The sequence below is a fragment of the Chinchilla lanigera genome, unplaced genomic scaffold (assembly GCF_000276665.1).
Source record: "Chinchilla lanigera isolate Chin_1 unplaced genomic scaffold, ChiLan1.0 scaffold00014, whole genome shotgun sequence".
Lineage (NCBI taxonomy): Eukaryota > Metazoa > Chordata > Mammalia > Rodentia > Chinchillidae > Chinchilla > Chinchilla lanigera.
The window spans coordinates 22,232,279-22,251,911 of NW_004955415.1; positions in this window are offsets into that span (position 1 = coordinate 22,232,279).

Genomic DNA, 19,633 nt, shown 5'->3' on the forward strand with positions numbered 1-19,633 from the left:
CATGAGTGACTGCTTTCAGGCCACATAGATCACCTGTGATTTGGACCATTCTTGTTTAATTTGTAATCTACACTACTATTTTTATTATACTCCTGTCCACTCTTCCGCTTATAGGGATTATGATGACCTTCTTAGGAACTCTATTCTGCAGTATTTAAAACAGGTTCCAAATTCATGACTAAATTTTGAAATTGTCTTCTCTGGCTCCTAAAAAGAGACCATTTCAGGTCACTGGACTCATTTAAACACCAACCCAGGCAAGTACACTACCCTGCCTTAACAAGGTGGTTGGTGGAAATTCTGAATGAATGTCACACAAATGCTAATTATGTCTAGTAAGAACTCTAAGATTCCTACTACTTCCAAATCTTTATGCAGTATAGTTAACAGTATAGACTCTGAAACCATACTACTTGGTGTCCTTTACTCTCCTGCTTACAGACACCTTGACAGGTTCTTCCACTTCCTTACACTTCTAGCTTCTCTTCAGTAAATTGGGCTTTAAAAAAATCAGAATATTCATTTTCTAAAGATTAAATGAAAGGATAGATTTAAGAGATTATTATTCATTAACTACTTATTAACACAAATTCTACTATTTTATTTGCTGTCAAAACTGCTGCTACTGAAAATACTATTACAAATACTGTTCTACTATTAATACTATTATACATCATTCCTACTTTTGCTGGACATATGTTTCCATCTTTATACAGCCTTTTATTCACCCAAAATTCCTTAAAGGTATATAACACATCATTATCAAAGCTTAGTAAGGCAAAACAAAATTTCAACATTTTCATGGAGTCTATGGTTAAGGAATTTAGACAGAGCCCTCTAAGGATAGCTCATTCTGCTCAGGGAGTCTGGGGCAAGCTCAAAGCCTGGATGTAGGGGGCACAGCTGGGACAGCCCAAGGCTAGGGGATGGAATCATCCAGACTTCCTGTACATGTCTGACCTCTGCACTGGAACAGCTGGAGCTCTCTGAATATCTCTTTCCAAATGTGTGGTCTACTCACAAGGTCCCTCCAATTTGGGAGCCTCAAACAGCTGTACTTCTTACGCAACACCTTGAGCAGCTCAAGGTGTGTGTTTCTCTGTAGCAAGGGAGATCAGGGAAGAAACATTACATTCTCTTCAGATCTTTGCTTCAGAAGTTCTGCAACATCAATTCTGTTCCTTTCCTAGATCCACCATTGTAAAAGGGAGAGGACCTAGTCCCACCTCTTGAGGGAAGAGTATCAGGGCATCACTGGAAGAAGGCAAGAGAAGTGGAAGTTGTAATAGTGGGCTCAGGTGTGGACATAAGCCTGAACATCTTGAGAATATAAATATGTTGCATTCAATTAGATTTGACCTTTAACAAGAAGAAAAATAGCTCTTTTCTTTTGAAGATCTTATTCCTGTCTCATTGTACACTATTTTGAGAGAATCAGAATACTTCCCTTAATGATAGCCTTTTACCTTAGTCCTTCCTTAAAGAGAGGTAAGGCTTTCTGGGTTGGCATATGAAGACTGTGGTGAAAGTACCGGAAGGGGTCTATGTTGCTTTTCAGTGAGTTAAGGGCCAGTTTTTTTCTGCAACACTGTACAGGCTTACTTTTCTGTGTCCAAGACACATCCTTAAATAGATTCTTTATTTTCCTCATTAAGAGAATTTCAGCCTCAGGTGTTAGATCTCTAGTTTTCTGGAACCTCTTTCTTATTAGCTAGTTCATATACTTAACTTTTATTTCCTTAAAATCTTTCCTGTCAATACAAAAGTCTCCTTAACCTAGATTTATTAGCCTTCTTATAAGAGGTGCACTTACTTGGACTTCCTAAACTCCTATTACTTTCCTAAGAGTATCTATTGTCATTCTGTTATCTTTATTCATGCCATAATGTACCCTCACCAGTTTCTCCTTTTCTGTTTTCAAGGTGTTGGTCATTTTCAAACCAAGTTCAAGGCCAGAAAGCTATTTAACTTATTTTCACATCAGTGTATACTAATAACAGTAACAAAACATACATACATATGCACATATGTGTATATAATACACAGTCATTTTAGGAAATATTTCTAAATGCTTGGAATGCTGTATTATAACTTGGGTTTTATGTTCTATGTGTATTCATCCTGTTCAACAAAGGATTCTTGACTTCTAATTTGTCTTTTGTGTCTTTATGCCACAAATACCCCAGCTTTATCCTGTATTATGTTCCAAATGTATTTACTTCTCAATGAATTATATTGCTTGGCAGAGAGATTTGCTTAGGAATGGGTGGCATTACAAAACAAAAAGACAAGAACAGCAAAACCTCTAATTCAACAGCTCTTCCCTTTGAAGCTCTTATTTCTCTTACATAGTTCATTACTTTGAAGGAATATTTTACCAGAGAATATTTTACAAATATTTCACCCAGAAAGGAAATCAGAACTTGCTATAATGCTAAACCTCTAGAGGAGAACTCTGCAATGTTTGGAAACATTGCTTTAAAAAAGAACTGCTACAATGTCTCAGACAACCTGAATTTGTCTGTCTGCCTTTCATGTCTTTGTATTGATCTACTCGTGTGTGTGTGTGTGTGTGTGTGTGTGTGTGTGTTTCACCATAGCTAAAAACTATATATTTAATTCCTTGTTTTGAAGACAAAACTGGAGAAGCAGGCATGAGGAAGAAAACATGAAATGGATCTTTGTAACAGTTCCATAGAGTTGGTGTCCCCATGAGTCTGTGAGCCTGTGTTAGGATTTGGCCATGTCACATGCCTGAGGTCACTGGAACTACCTCTCATCATCCGGTGGATTGGGTCCTGCTCACACAGTATACTTTGGGCTAAGGGTCAGCGTGAGTTCATGCAGGTAGATGACATGGCTCTGTGATGTTGCAGCATGGGTAGGAATTCCCTTCCTCTGTTTCCGGTTAGGGTAATCCACCAAAGATATTTTTGCAGACTTAGAGAGCTGTGTTGAGGCATTCCCCTCTTACTTTTACTCTTGGAGGTTTAAGGAAGATGCTTTTGATATTTACCTTGTCATTCATCTCTTGGCTCAGGGTACCTTGTGCCAGCAGCTGGTTCTGCAGTTGCTCCACCTCCTCCAGGATCATCCATCATCTTGTCTGACTCCTGGGCCACGCATGGACTCAGCACATGGCAAGGAACTACAGTTTTGCTGATACCTAGCCCAAGATCAGCAACAAAACCACCATGAACTCCAACCATCCTGTGAGCTCCTGTCCCTCTTTCCCTCTCCTACTTTATATGTACATGCCTGCACTTTGCACCTGTCTGCCCTGAAAACTCAAGCTCCAGATTAGATACAAAAAAGAACAGATTTAACGGAGACTGCACATGAGCATCTATAGGTCAAATCCCTGTAACAAATCCATATCAATGTGTATATATATAACCCTAGTGGCTCTGCTTCTTCGATTAAACCCTAAATGATAGAGTAGTTTCAAATGTTACTTGTTATAAATGGAGAACATGTGACATTTTGAGATAACGTGTTCTATGTGAAGGAAAAATATTGTAGAATTTTAAAGTTACATCAGATGTTGAGGGCTGTAGACATTTAAGTCACAAGTCATACTTCAAAGTACTCCATCTCTACCTGTATCTGTCAAGAAAAAAAAAGAAATGAAGGCAAGCTGTTACAAAACTAAGATGATTCTCTGTACATTTGATATCAGAAGATGAGATTATTTTTCATCTCCCTACTGAAATCTATTCTTTAAATCTACTCTTCTCTATTCTAGGGTTTTCTCTCCCTACTGAAATCTATTCTTTGAAGCTACTCTTCTCATATCAGAGAGATGTCTTCTCAAACCCAATCCCAGTTCCTGTATCAAAGTGCATATTGATGAGTTCTCATCCATCTACTTATTTATTTAGACACTGACTTTTGAATTGAAAATTTTTCTGCTTAAAAATAATTCTCTTGAACTGCACCCTAGGCTAAAAAATCAATCGCAGCAGAGAGTGTGTTGCTAAGCTGGTGGCCTTGGGAGTCAAACCATTTATGTTGTGGGACTATTCAATTTTATGTTATTTCTCCTATGAAAGAATATTGCAGAAACCCTTTAAAAATAGCTCCACTAGCTTTCCAAATATACCTGCAACTTAACCTAACAGAGAAGGTGATAAGACAAAGGCTCATTCCATGGTTGGTGGCCAGATACACATTCATGCTATCCATTGCTGGAAACTCCTATTGTGTGTTATATTCATACAGGCTTTGACTCCCACATTACAAGAAATCATTCCACCTTACCGTATCAACAAATCATGAACCATTTTCACTCTGTATCACCACAGTGAAATTTAGTCTTATCCCTCTGCCCACAACTTTGCTGTTGGGAGTTAATTAATTATACAGTATGAAACAGTAGATAGAGTATATTTTATACTCATTTTCTCATGTCTTTTGCTTCCATTCCTTAAGCTCATAAAAATAAAAATCTTTCCTTAAGACATCTAAACAAGACCTAAAAGGCTATAGTTCCAATAGAGTTTCTAAAACACCAGGCATTTTGCAAAGAGCACCAATTTTTTCACTAGCCTTAGTTCACCTCCTTCGTTCCCTCAATGCAAACTGCTAGTATCTCTCAAATCAATCATTTTCCAACTTGTACTCTGGTTAAACAAGCTTGAAAATGTGCTATCTTGTCTTTTCCCCTCGAGACATCAAGGAATCAGAATTTCTGCAGCAAACAAGGTATTAATTTTTGTTAGCTTAGCACTTTCAAAATTACAACTTCCACCCTGAGTGATAATATCTATAGAATCTTTACATAATTAACTATGCCCCTTGGTAGAGTTTGGAAACGATTATTCTTTGTCTTCCTTTGTCCACTCTCATTGAATCACAGGTATGGCTGACACTTTTGCAGCTCCTCTGGAATCATCTTGTTAAACAAATCATATGCCACCATTGGCCAAGGTTTTCGCCACTAAAAGCTCATATATTTTACCTTCAGACAGCCGGGGATATAGCTCAGTGGCACAGCGCCTGCCTGGCGAGCACAAGGTCATGAGTTCAATTCCTGGTACCAAAATAATAATAATAATAATAATAATAATAATAAAAACAATTCCCAGACAACTGTCATTGGGCATGGGAATAGCTAGACTACAGAAAGAGCCAAAAGAATCTGACTGTTCGCATCTCTCCCAGTATGGCTTCTGCCAACAACTTACCAGTGTGTGTGTCCTGGAAAGGAGTGCAGAGTGTGTTGTAATTTATGCCACAAAGCTCGTCCTACAATTAAGCCAAGGCTCAAACTATTTCTGGACTACACTTGCTTGACTTTTTGTTTGCTCTTTTGTTTCATAGCTCTCACACATTCTGTTGAAAGTATTCACCTTTAAAACACATCTTTGGCTGTAAATCTGCTTCCAGGATGAAATCTTTGTCATAGCACCTCAGATCATCCACCATCTCACCCAAATCTCCAGCTCTAGCTCTTCTCATTTTTTCCAGGGAGAATGACCTCCACCTCTGCTGAAGAAATTACCATGTTCCAAATACATGAAAAATGGTCTCATCATTCATAATTTTTATTTCTCTTTCAAGAAATTCTCCCATTTTCTTAGAAGTTAGAAAATTCATAGTCATTCTCCAAAAGCAGTTTCAATGTCCTACTTGCTGCTCCCCTAATTCTGTCCCTCTTTCAGTCCAACCTTCTGTCCTTGGTTGCTTGTTAATAGGCTTCTGTAAATTAATTTTAATCATTTTTACCTTGTCTGATTTCCCTTTTAATTTGACCTTCTTCTAAAGACAGAGAACATTTATTAATCATTCTGACTCAGCCTACAGAGTCCCATTACATATAGGAGATGCTCAATAAAATCCACAATAACCTAAAAGTAGCCTGATAAATAAACCATGATGCCTGAAGTTGTGACATCCTTGTTATAAGCATTGTTATCACACTAATTTAAGGAACAACTGTATTTCTTAATTTTCTTGTCCCTGCCTTCCATGTTATAGATTCACAAATTACCTAAATCACACACAGGCACCACCCAAAGTGGGATCTTTCGTGGACTGAGTTACCATAAATAAGGTTGCTTGCTAAAATGATCTGGGCACTTTTTAAAAATTAAGTATCTACTTAATTTTTTGTGGATTAATTAGATCTGCCATTCTCAGGCATTTGAATCATGTGGGGTTGAACAGCTAAAGCATATTTACAAAAGGACAGTTGTGTGCAGAAGGATGGATGTTGGTGTTTCTTACTACCTCTTTTGAGGGGTGGATCAGTCTGCCTGGGATTGTAGCAATGATAAGGGCCAAGTGCCACTGGTGACTGATGTCAAAGCTCTTTTCTTTGTGGGTTTTCCAACGGCTCTGTGAAGATAAATATTATGTGTTCATGTTCCCAGTAGGCACTTTCTTTTTTTTCTTTTGGTACCAGGAATCAAACTCAGGAGGCACTTTCTTTAAAAATAAAAATTAGTAGTTCCCTGGATGCCCCCTTTACTCAATCCCCACTGGTTGGAATGACTTTATAGATAGGCCAATGTGTTAGTTACTTTCTTGTTGTTGAGACAAAGTACCCAACACTCAAAGTGAAAGGAGAAAAGGTTTATTTCAGATCACACTTGGTAGAATTTTAAGTCCATAGTCATGTAGTCTCAAAGCAGGGAAATATGGCACAGGGACATCACAGAGGATAAACAGTCCATGGCAAGGTAGGAAGGAGGCAGAAAGCAGCAAGCCTCCCTTTCCTTTTTACTTTATTCAAGCTACAAACATTTTGGGTGGCACCACCCACATCCAGTGTGGAACTTCCATTGTCTACACCTAGATCTACACTAAACCAATTTAGTTACCACACATCTTTAATTCCTGTATCACATCCCTAAACATCACACAACCATGCCTCATACCCTAGCAGGCTGGCCTGTCATTTGTTCAGGATAAAGACAGTAAAGCAAAAGAGAAAACAGAAGTTCCTGTGGGCCCTTGATGCCCAGGTTCACTGATGGAAACCACTATGTAGCAGTCTGAGCAGGATTTAATATTAACCACTTGGATTTCCATATTTACTTGTGAGTCACTCGTCCCTACTGAGGCCTGTAATGGTGGGTGAAGCCATGAGGCCTCAAAGGACAAGGCAAGACCACAGCTGAGGACTTTTGGCTCCAATTCCAATTAACTAAAAAGAGACTGCAGTTGTAGGCATCTCACTCCTGCAGTGAAGGCCTTCCTGGAGCTAACTGAGTTTTCCTAAATTAACATAATGTATTACTTGGAGAATTCCATAAATGATTTCCCAAGTCCTGCCCAGATCTAATAAATACAGGCATCCCAGGGAAGTCTGGGTCTTAACCCAGAGAATCTTAAAATTGTAAAAGAGTTAGACCCTACTGGAGCCCTGAAATCATTTCAGTTGTCTCATTTACTTAAGTCCTCACCATCCACTCAGGCTTGATCAGCCTGCAGTAATTAAGGGATATTTTAACCCAATAGTTCACAACTTGCTCCTCACCACTTTTATCATATTCAACTGGCCAAAGCAGGTCATAAGGTAGCCTGAACTCAAGGAGTGGCAAAGGTGGTCTGCGCTCTTAATGGGGACAAGTGAACATTATGGATTCTGGAAAGGGTGAAGGGTTGAAGTCACTGTTAAAGCCAGTCTCTCTCTCCTTTTGCTTTTCAGGTGCTTTGAAACTTAAAGATACTCAGACTTTACCCTTCATGCCCTTAAAATGTATAATTGGGAAATGAGCTAAGAAGCATAGTAACAAAGAGACAAATGATTTTTAAAGCTAAATATGCCATTTGTATATATGGGAAATAATGCTGAATAACTAATCCAAACCCTTGCCACACCCACAATATGGGACTTCTAAAATAAAGAACAGCATGCATAAGCATTTAGTTGGAAGAAGCACTCTATGTGACAAGTAGATGTTTTCAGTAGAATTCTTCATATAATAGCTATCTTAATGACAAAAATGACATTTAGTGAGCACTTACTATGTATCACCCTTTGAATCAAAAGTTTTAATTCATAATCTCATTGCTTTGAGTAAGGTACCATTATTATAATACTCATTTTAGATATGAAGATACTGAGGATTACAGAAATTATGTAAAATCTATTCAGGGGCCCCAGCTATTGGATGGCCAGCCAATATTTAAACGTGCATATCCCTATCACAAAGGTAGTGTTTTTCACCATTACATGTTCCTACAAGAGGCCTATTCTTAAAAAATAAGGGAAACATCAATTTCATACCACTCTACACCAGTGGTTTTCAGCCTTAGTGGAACACGGAAATGAACTATTTATTGCTTTATTGAAAGGAACAGTTAATGTTTAATTGTTTGATCAATCTCACATGCCTATATTTGTTTATGTGAGTAACCAATTTGAAGATATCAGTATGTAATACAACAACCATTGTTAATTTCCTATCACCTTGCTTGAAATTCTGTATTGCTTATATTGTTTTGTGTTATAATGTAAATGTATGTGTTTGTTAATATGTTTTTGTTCTTTTATCTTTAAAATAAAAAATACTGAACTTTAATCCTACCCTTAGAGACACTGACACTTCTTGTACTGAGCATGAGGATTTTAAAACCTTGCCTGGATGATTGTTATATGCAGCTATAGCAGTGCTGTGCCATGTGTAATCCCTGGACTAGCAACACTAATATCACCCAAGCTTGTGCTAAATGTGAATTTCCAGGCCTGCTGAGTCTGAATATCTGAAGTGGAGCTCAGAAATCTGTATTTTAAAGAAATTATTCCAGATAACTCTGATGTGTATGAAAGTTTGAGAATTTCCACTTTGCCCCAGCAATGTTGTGCCTTGTGATCAGAATCCCCTGTAGAGTTTTATTAGGACTGGAATTACCTGAATTCTGCCCCCAGCATAAGAACCACATGTTTATACTAAATAGAACGTATTACTTTAGACACTTCTCAGGTATGGAATTAGGATTTATCAGAACAGTCAGTTACTACAGGATTTTAGGATGACATATTGATTCATGTGTCATCTATAATTAATAGGAGGTAATGTCAGAAGGACACTAAAACTGTGAGCCTTGGGACAAAGCCACCCACAGCTCTGTGACCTGGAATGCACATTCCCGCAGAAGCTGACTTCAGCCATTACCCCTTCTATGGGGATAAATCAAATGCCCAAGCATGACTGACTTTAAGATTAAACTCGGCAGCTAAAGCCCAGCATGGACACAGGCTCTCCCATTCTAGATAAGAAATCACATTCTAATTCTCCTCAAAACTGCCGTTTCCAATTTCTGTTAGCATTTCTGAGAAATATTGTCCCATTACTAATTAGCCCCTTATCTCTGAGTCCTGGAACAGAAGAAATTAGGTTCAGGAAATACTTCTGTTACAGATTATCTAGAAACTTTTTTAAATGATTCCTTCAGTAATTTTTACTGAGAGACATTCATGTAGAAAGGACATTATTTATGGAATATACTTTTTAAATCATTTCTCTTTCAATCAAAATACCTTTGTTTTTCAATGAGCTCATAACATAACAACAAATATTTCTTGAGTGCTTACTGGGTACAAGGCATAGTACTAAATAAATACTGTGGATGATTTAAAATAATTGGTGCACAGTGGAACTTACTACTCAAAGTGTGGTCCATGGACAAGCAAAGTGGCACTACCCAGGAAGTGCTTAGAAATGCAAATCTGAATAGACTAAAATCAGGCCTGTTTAGCCATTTTGATAACATCTTAAAGGGGTCTTTAGGAAAATTAAAGTTTGAGAAATATTGTAATAGAAGATTTGGTCCTTCCCTGCCATCTCAAGGCAATTGGAAATGCATTACATAAACATGAATATTTAAATTATATTGAAAATGATGAATGGAAAAAACCATGGTCCCTATTCTTAATGATCTTATAGATTAGAGATAAGATCATACTGAGATCTAGAGTATGAGAAAGAGATATGGGAGCATAGGACATGTTGAAGAGGCTTTCAGGAGGAGGGTGAGAGAAAGCAGGACAGGGGGAAGAGGAGGAGTTCATGAGGACGCTGTTCCAGCTGCCTTGCATCCCTGACCAATCACACAGGGAACTCCAGAGTGTGACTTCTACCACAGAGTTGGCACTGGCTTGAAACAAGAGAATCGGGCTGTTTCATTCAGTGCAAAGAATTATTGGTTGTGAATTGATCCTAAGTGGGAATATGGGGCATAAACCTGTAGCCAAAACGGTGTCTTATTAGCTGAGGAGTCTATGAAGAAAGGTGTACCTGTGGGATGTTCATAGTGAATATACAGCAGCTGGGGATGGATGCCCTAGCCAGTACAAGGTATATGAATTTGGCACCACCAATAGCATTGTAATGATCTGAATGTTGTGTCAAGTACAATTCATATATTGAAATTTTACCCTTCAAGGTGATGGTATTAAAAGAAGAGGGGTGATTAGATCAGGAGGTAAAAGACTTTATGAATGTGATTAGCTACCTTTAAAACTCATATTGAAATGTAATGCCTACTGTGTATGAGATATTAAGAGGAGAGACCAAGTAGGAGGGCTCTTTTGGGTTCATGGACTAATGGTTTAATGAACTGGCTGGAGAGTGAGTCAGTTATTAAAATCAGCGTGGCTGCATTTCTAGCCACTCACTGTCTGTGCTCATATACTACTGGGCTGTCTTGGGCCCAGGACCAGAATTATGAGACAAAATAAACCTTTCTTCTATTTAACTTATCTCTGATACTTTGTTATAAATGGATTACAACGGTACCTTTATAAAGGAGGCCCTAGAGAAGATCTTGCTGTTTTCCACTGTGAAAAGATACAACAAATTAGTGGCCTGCAAGTCAGAAAATGGTCCTTACCAGACACTGACCATGCTGGTAGCCTGACACTGAACTTTCAACCTAAAGAATTATGAGAACAAAATGCCTATTGTTTATAAGTCACCCACCTAGTTGTCCTTGTTACAGAAGCCCAGATGAACTAAGACAGATATTCAGTGGAGTAAGATTTAAAAAATAGTGCAAAGAATTAAGAGAACAGTCACTACTGCTAAGCACATTGATCACAGTGTACATGATGCATTCAAAGGGAGAGGCAGTCACTTTGGAACACATAACCAGATAGTAGAATTTCAACTAGACATTGATTAATCCAGTCATTTTCCTTTTATAATAACTGTAGTTCATTTACCTCTGGAGAACTCTCATTCCATTATGAATAATTTAGGACAAGAAACCTACCCTAGACTTCAGGGGTGGCCATAAGACTTAGGTCCACCTAGGCCAGACGCCGTATCCCCCTGGTCACAAGACTAGTTCTAGGGTGGAGACTTGACTGAAATTATGTGAAAGAGAGGCACAATAAACTTATCTGCATTTTAATAAGACAGTCTTTTCTCTACTAGATTATGGAGCCCAAGAATATGAACAGCTAAAACACAAAGCTGAAAGAATGCAACTAAGGTTGAAGTGTATGAAGCCTGACTCTCCTCTATTCTTCTCAGAATGTATGAGAATAAATTAAGGTATTAAATTTGTTGCATAAGCCAATTTGAGTCTTCTTTTCTATTTCTTACAGTTAAAGGTATTCTAGATTTAGATATGAATGCAGTTGTTCCTGGTTATGACATTACTTGTGGTAGTAATAAGAGGAATTTCCAGTTCTCTTTCACTTTCTTATCAATCCTTCATTTTCATGTACACCACTATAGATACACTATTTTAAATTTGGGGGGAAATTGCCTATATTCTATATTCAAATCACATATTCTTAAAAAAAATTAAGAATGCTTCTCACTCTTCGAAATCAGATGATCACTTTGAGCCCATAAACTTCATAGTAGACAGGAAATAAGCTAAAAGTTAATATATTTTAGGGAAAGGAGATATCTGTTAGTCCTTCATGTATTATTTGATTTTTTTGACTTTGTAAAATAAAATAACATTTTAAAGTAAATATTTTCACCAGCCACCTCTGCCAAATTATGTTTTCCTTCCAAATAAAAAAAAGTTCTTATAAATAAGCTGCAAATGCATTCACTTAAAAAAGAACTACTGAAAAAAAGTTTCATAGTTTAAGAGAGTATCAAAACTTGACAATTTATTGCCAGTGTCAAAAAGCATAAATTCAATCAGAAATACCTTAAGGGAAAAATCCCACTGAAAATAAAACTTTTCTCAAAGGTTTTTTTCAAAGAACTTGATGTTTCAAAGATTCATAAAGACTAACAAGGTAAGTATTCAGTCTCAAAGTTTGTGTAGGCTTCTGGGCTTCTAGCTAAGCTTTACATTTGGGAGAGAAATGACAAATTATTAGTCAAGGAAATCTGCTAATTTCTTTTCTTTTTCATTTTATTTCAGATTATACTTCTCCTCATAAGTACCACTGATTGATAGACTCTTCATGTATCACATCTTCCTTAAACCTCATGGGCAAATCTGAACCTTCACAGAGGAGATGAGAAATCTGATGCTAAGTGAATTTTCTCAAAAACACACCGGGAAGAAACAGCAGAACTGGAATTCAACCCCAAGTTACTCTGGGTCAAAACCTGAAACCTTACTCTCCTTACTCCTGTCATTTCAAATTTGATTTCCCTCCCTCCTTTTTCACACACACCTACTTGGTCCTTTTGCAGTCACTACCTCTGAACTCAGGACAGCAAAGGGGTTAATAAATACTCACAGAGAACTCTCTTGGAGTGGTGAGAGCAAGAAATTCCTCTTAAAGGAGCCTGGCCCTTTGCCTGCCTCCTTTGAGCCTGTAAGGGGCAGTGCATCAAAGGGCTGGAAACAACCCTTTGATGGTTAAAATCAAAGAGAGGGAGCACTTTCTCCATCTTTATTTGGGGAAGTCTTGAGTTTCAGCTGTGATAGAATCACCATAGACTTCTGTCTGATGGAAGTGCAGTGAGGTGTGGCATTTTGTGTTTCAGCCTGAGTTCCTTAATTCTCCTTCCTCAAAGACAAGCTGTACAACACAACAGCTGCTCCACAACAACTGAGCGCATTATGCACCACATTTAACCCACTACACCCTTTATTGAACACTTGTCTTTCTACACTTGGTCTTCAACACCTACCATTTCACACTTGGTATGAAAATTCCAGTCACTCTTCATCGAGCATAGAAGAGTTTATAAAGTATCTCAGATGGGATTTGCCATACCCTAGACTCTTAAAAGGGATGGAATACTTGCTAGAATGTGTAGAAGTCTACACAGGGAAGAGGGAAAAAGGCTGTCTTCATGAGTCAAGCGTCTGTTTTCAAAATATGTACTACAGAAGGCTATTTTGACTTTGTGATCCAGATTTTAACCAATGACTTGCTACATAGATTTTCAAAGCCAAGTTCTTTGTAGGCCACTTAGTCCTGAAATTCTTAGACAATTGATTGTTGGGCATTTTTTTCTGATCTTCTGGAATATTCTCACAAATGAGTAATAATCATAGAGATATAGTGTTGTCTTCCCAGCAACTGACAGAATGCCATATAAGGACAAATTTTCTTTAAGGGAATAGCAAAAGGATCCTTGATACTGGCCAGTATTGAATTTAATGGGTCTTGATTTATTTTTAAATTTGTACTCTGGCAATAGGGTAAAAAATTCTATATGCACATAGATGACAGGTTCAAAAGTAATATTATCCTGAAACCCTAAGCACTGTAGACTTTCTCTTAGTTTGTAGATGAAATCACTTGTTTTCGCTAGCTTGGTAAATCTTGTCCACTCAGAAAAGTCTGTTTCCCTCTCTGGTTTCTCTTGGCTGTCATTGCCTTTAATTTAGACCAGGCCCTTTTGGTCTAAATTTATTAGCACTAAATTTTCTGTGACTTGAAATCAAAAGAGGCTAAACTAACACAGTAATTCTAAATGAAACCTATGAGTGCCTACAACTCTACTGAAAATTTCCATCCTAGGCATATGCCTTGACAAGTGGGTTGATTTTGGTGTCTTTCTAGGTCTCTCTGGCTCAAACTCAGGCATAGAAAATGCCTAGGATTCCCTATAATATGTTTGACATGTGGAGTTCCCCTCATTTTCTGCAGGAATCTCATGGACCCAGCCAGCATGACCTCCAGATATCCCTGGCCTTAACAGTATACTTTTGAGGATTACATGTATGATGGAAGAGAGTTAGCAAAAAGATAGTTAAATAAATACTCTGCTATTTATCTGAAACATCTATTAGCATTCTGAACTCTGCACCAAAGTCAAAACCATGGCACCTTTGATTTCATTCTGAATATACTGAATTGCAGCAACCTTTTCTTCTAACTGAACCATCTCCTATGTAGAGTACAATAATGACATAAGTCCATCCTGTGTGAGCCTATCTTTTGATGGTTCGTACAGAGTTTTCAGTGGCCTGAACAAGCATCAGTCATTGGACAACAGCTTTTTAAACAGTAGACCAGAATGGAAGGATTAGAAAAGCTCCAAACCAGATAATTAGGCAAGAAAAGTAAACATCCTTCAGCAAACACCATAATAGTAACATTGGACTTCCAGCTAACTCACGTAATGGGCCATCTGTCTAAAAAAAGTGTGGAAGAGTCAGGCCCAATATGCAAATCTGCAGAGGGATTGGAGTGGGGGACTCTGGACTGGCAAGGAGACCCTCCTGTTGTCCTAAGGTTATTTGAAACAGCAAGTGCTCCACCTGCTTGGGTCTTTCCTACCTGCAGGCTGTGGATATGCTCAGCTTTAAGAGACATCTTTGTGGGCCTTGCTGACATCCAGAGGCATATCCTCAGGGCATTGCCCAGTTTTCATATGAAATATGTTGGACCTGTTAATTTAAAGATCCTCTACTGTGTCAGTGGCCTTTTTTAGCAAAAGTTTTTATACTTTAAATTATTAATATATTTATTATTTTTAAAACTATGCAGGTATTTTAGTGAATATTACTTACCTTAACCAATTGGTCTTGCAGAGTTCTCATGATGTATAATACTGCATAACAGTTATAAGACCTCAGATTATCCTAACTTTAAGGAACTTGTAGAATAGTACAGGCAAAAAGGACATGAAGGACATCATCTCCACAAAGCCTCCAGCCTCATCAAGAGTTATAAGCCCTCTGTCCGGGTTCTCTCATGTGTGGAAATCATTTCTTTAGCTACCTGTAGCTCAGTGAACTACAGGCACCTAAGTGAAGATCAAGGTCTTGTTTGCGTTCTCAGCATTCATTACAGGACTGATGCATGCCAGACACTGCACCGATGACTAATGAATGAGAATGCACCAAAATACATGTAACAGGTAATAGCTGCATCTGCACAGATTTTAAATATCAGGAGTTAAGATGAGACAGTTCATGAAGAATGCTCAGGGAAAACTACTCCATACATGTACTCTGTATAAACTGAACATAAATCAAGAAAGAATGCTCTGTGTGAAGGGTACAGTTTGACCAACACTCGGGAAGGAAAATGTCATTCTTAGTAGAAGTCAGACCTAAAGGCACATGGCAATGTATATAGGGAAATAGAAGCTGAGGGCAAGAGACCTGGTACCTGTTCCAGACAAAGGGCCTAAGGCCTGGAAGCACTGAAGAGTTAGGTTTTATTCTAATGTTAAAATATTCTTCGCATAGTTTGGAACAGGGCAAAAAAAAAAAAGAAAGAAAGAAAGAAAGATAAGATCAATACAGACAAGATTCACTCATTCAGTTTTGAATGTGATTTGAGTCCCCAAGGCACTACTGTAAATTCTAGGAATCCGTCAATACACTGGTAGAAATCTTTTGGAAAAATATTGACAATAAACTATAATAACTAAAAAAATACTACCTTCTTTCCAAGAAAATAAGACCTAGCTAGAAAATAATCAGTCTTGAAAACCACAGATCAAAAATGCCAGCCTCAGTCAGCCTAACTTACCTTATCTGCTATCACTTTTTTCTTGCTCAGTAGCTACTCTGTATGACAGATAAGGCAAGGATGGGCTGATTTAGACTGGTACTCTGTCTTTTTTTTGGAAATTAACAATGGTAATTACATTGCATATTGTTATATTCAAAGTAGTTATTCAGATTACCAGGTATAGGCATGCAAAATTGGTCAATTAAGCATTAACTATTCCTTTCAATAAACCAATGGAAATTAGTACTGCAATTATCTTAGCTATCATGTGTGTGTGTGTGTGTGTGTGTGTGTGTATGTATGTATATGTATATATTTCCCTTCCTTCTTTCTTTTCTCCTTGTTTCTACCCTTTTGAGCACTTTCTTTCCCCTTCACAATTATCTATTGTACCTTTTGGATTTTATTTACTCTTTAGTTTCTTACACTAGGAAGACAATAAGATGTTTCTGGAGCCTTGGTGAGCTACTCCGGAGGGGAAATACCCAGTCCCCCCTCCTGCCCACCTTCATTGCGGGAGCAATTGTAAAACTTGAGATTTTGGAGCCTCAGTGAGCTGCTGGTACTCTTGATCACTAGTTTTGAAGACTGATTATTTTCCAGCAAAGTCTTACTTGAGGAGAAACATGGTAGCATGTTAAAAAAAAAAAGAAAATTTAAAATAGAAAGATAGGAATACATTGCTTTTGATAGGATAGTCAGAGAAGTTTCCTTTAAGAACCTGAGATCTGAGCTGAGAGCAGGATAAAGGGGAAGAGAATGGGAAGCAAATGTTTGGAAGAAGTGTTCCAAAATGAAAGTGATAAGGCAAAGGGCCTGAGGCAGGAATGAGATCAGCATGTTTTACAGAAGGGTTATTAGGACAGAAGCGTAAAGTAAAATGGTCCATGTAGCCATATAACCATATAGCCATCAAAATTTAGCATTTAGCTATCAAGACTAGGGTCAAGCTCAGAGGAGGCAGAAAAAAATCAGGAACTAGTCAATGAAACAACTCTGAAAATAGAGAAAATGCAGAATCACAAAGCCAAGAATTTTCTGAGTGGAATCAAGAATAATAAGGCTTAATATAAGCCTGTCATTGCTTCAGCAGCTCATATACTAAAAAATAAAAGAACATATCAGCCTATGTTTAGCAAATGTGGAAGGTTAAAATGAAGAGCTGATCTTCAAAACAAAAACAAAACATTTGGATTAATCTTAAAGAGTAAATAAGGCTAAAAACCACCTGAACTAAAGTGTAAGGTAAAAATAAAAGAATATAAGAGACAGTTAGGTCCCCAAAATAGAAAGAATCAATCAAGAGTGAAAATGTGTATCTTAGTAATGTTATATTTGTCGATGTATTTTAAGATTAACATTTGATTTTACAGTAGTTGTTGATTTACAAAAACTTGAGAAAATACCACAGAGAATTTCCATATACACCATACCCAGGTTCACCTACATTCTACCACTAGTAGAAATCTATTACAAGTGATACACCAGTAATTATTGATTATTATTCAATAAAGCCCATGCTTCACTTAGATTTCTTTATTCTGTTCCAGGATTCTACCTAGGATACCATATTATCCTTAATGATCGTCTCTCCTTTTAAGAGTTTTGCTTATGAAAGTTTGAGTTTTTGAAGTCTTAGTGATGATGGGTTTTAGGCATACCTGTCAGGTATTTTTTAGAATATCCCACAACTGGGATGGTTCTAATATTTTTTCATTATTAGACATAGGTATTATGTGTACAGAAGGAAGATCACAGAAATAAAATGTCACTGTAATCACATATAAATATAAATTTCTGATTGTTGACCTTCATGGTAGTGCTTGTGAGTTCTTTCCCTTTTCAAATCAACCTTTTGCCCCACCATTTCCATACTATACTCGATGGAAGAAGCCAACATGCACAGCCCCTACCAAATGGTGGGAATCTCTGCTCCCTCTCCTTGAAAGTGGAAAATCTTTATAAATTCCCAGGCGTACTTCTGCACTGATCCTCCTCCCCGACTTTCTTAATCATCTATGCTACCTTTTTTGTCAACAAGGTGTCATAGATATGTATTTTGCACTTTGGATTATAATCCAATATTACTTTTATTTTTTGTTCTACATTTCCCAGGCTCAGGCACTAAAAACACTTTAAGTGACCTCTTGTTTCCCTTTGCCATAGATCCCTCACAGTGATGTGTTTTCCCACATACTTTGCTTTCTGGTCGCATCAGACTCCTCAGGTTCATCTGTATTTTATGAGTCAAACCTAGCATCCATAATTTATATAAGGAGCTACATTTGTGAATAGAATTAGAAACCAAAATCTAAGTGGTAGGTGTACTGATTGCTACATGCAGTATCACTGCAGCTGTACACTCGTGCACATATCCATAATACATATATGGATATAGATAATAATATACATGACCATATGAATATCCATAATACACATATAAGTAGCTAAACATGAGCTTGAACTCATGTTTTGTACTTTAATTCATTATCACATGGGGTATTCTATATTCCTCCCTTTACTTATTAATAGTATCAGACATCAATTAGAAATCACTTTCCTGCCATCCACACTATAAACTCCCTTCATTGTCCAAATCTGGTATATATATGTATTGGTTTGAGAATTTTTAACCTATGCACTTATGAAAACTAACACTGTCAGCTAGAATACAGCATTTATATGTACTTTCTCTTGTCCTCAGTCTTCCAAATTATACTCATATCCAAAGTTACTGAGTTGAGATCTTTTTCTCTCAGGCTGTTCACTAAGGCTGTTTCATCCATTTATAATTTAGTTGGGTTACTTTGTCAATCTAAATATTCCATCCTGGATTCTCCCACATACCTAAATGAATATTTAAAGTTATATATTAATATTTAATCTTTGTGCTGTAAATTTGTGTTGGCTCAAATATATGCATAGCTTCATGTAGCCATCATAGCACTATCAAACAGAAAATTTCTACTGCTCTCAAAAATTCCCTGTACATCACTTATGCAGTCTTCCTCCACTTCTGCCCAACCTACGAAAGCACTGGTATTTTTATCATTACTAGAGTGTTGCCTTTTCCAAAGTATTACATAATGGAAATGATGCAGTTTGTAGTCTTTTTACTATTTCCTTTTACTTAGGAATATGCAATTAAGATTCATCCATACCTTTTCATGGCTTGATAGCTCACTCCTTCTTACCATTGAATAATATATTCTTTGGTAAAGATGTCCAAAGGTTTGTTTATCCATTCATCTATAGAGAGACATTTCAGTTGCCTGTATGTTTTTGTCTTTTCATCACCATCAAGCTGTGGTAAATGTTCATGAAAAGGATTTAATTTGGATACTAGTGTTGAAATCATTTGGGTAAATCCCTCGAAGTGTGATGGCTGAATCATACAGTAAGACTATGCTTAACTATTAGCAACTGCTAAACTGCTTCTAAAGTAACTGTGCAGTTTGCATTCTCAGCAGCAATGAACGAGAATTCCTATTGTTCCACATTCTTTCCAGCAGTTAGTGTTGTCAGATCTTTGGATTTTTGCCATTCTAAGGCAATCTGCTGTAGGTGTATAGTGATACCTTGTTGTTGTTTTGATTTGAAATTCCTTAATTATAAATATGTTGGAAATTTCATATGCTTAGTTGCCATCTTGAGTATTTTTAGAAGTGAAGTACGCCTTCAGATCTTTTGTTTATTTAAAGAAAAATCTCTGTTATCATTGAATTTCAAGGGTTCGTTGTATATTCTATATGTAAATCCTTTATCAAATATGCATTTTTTCAA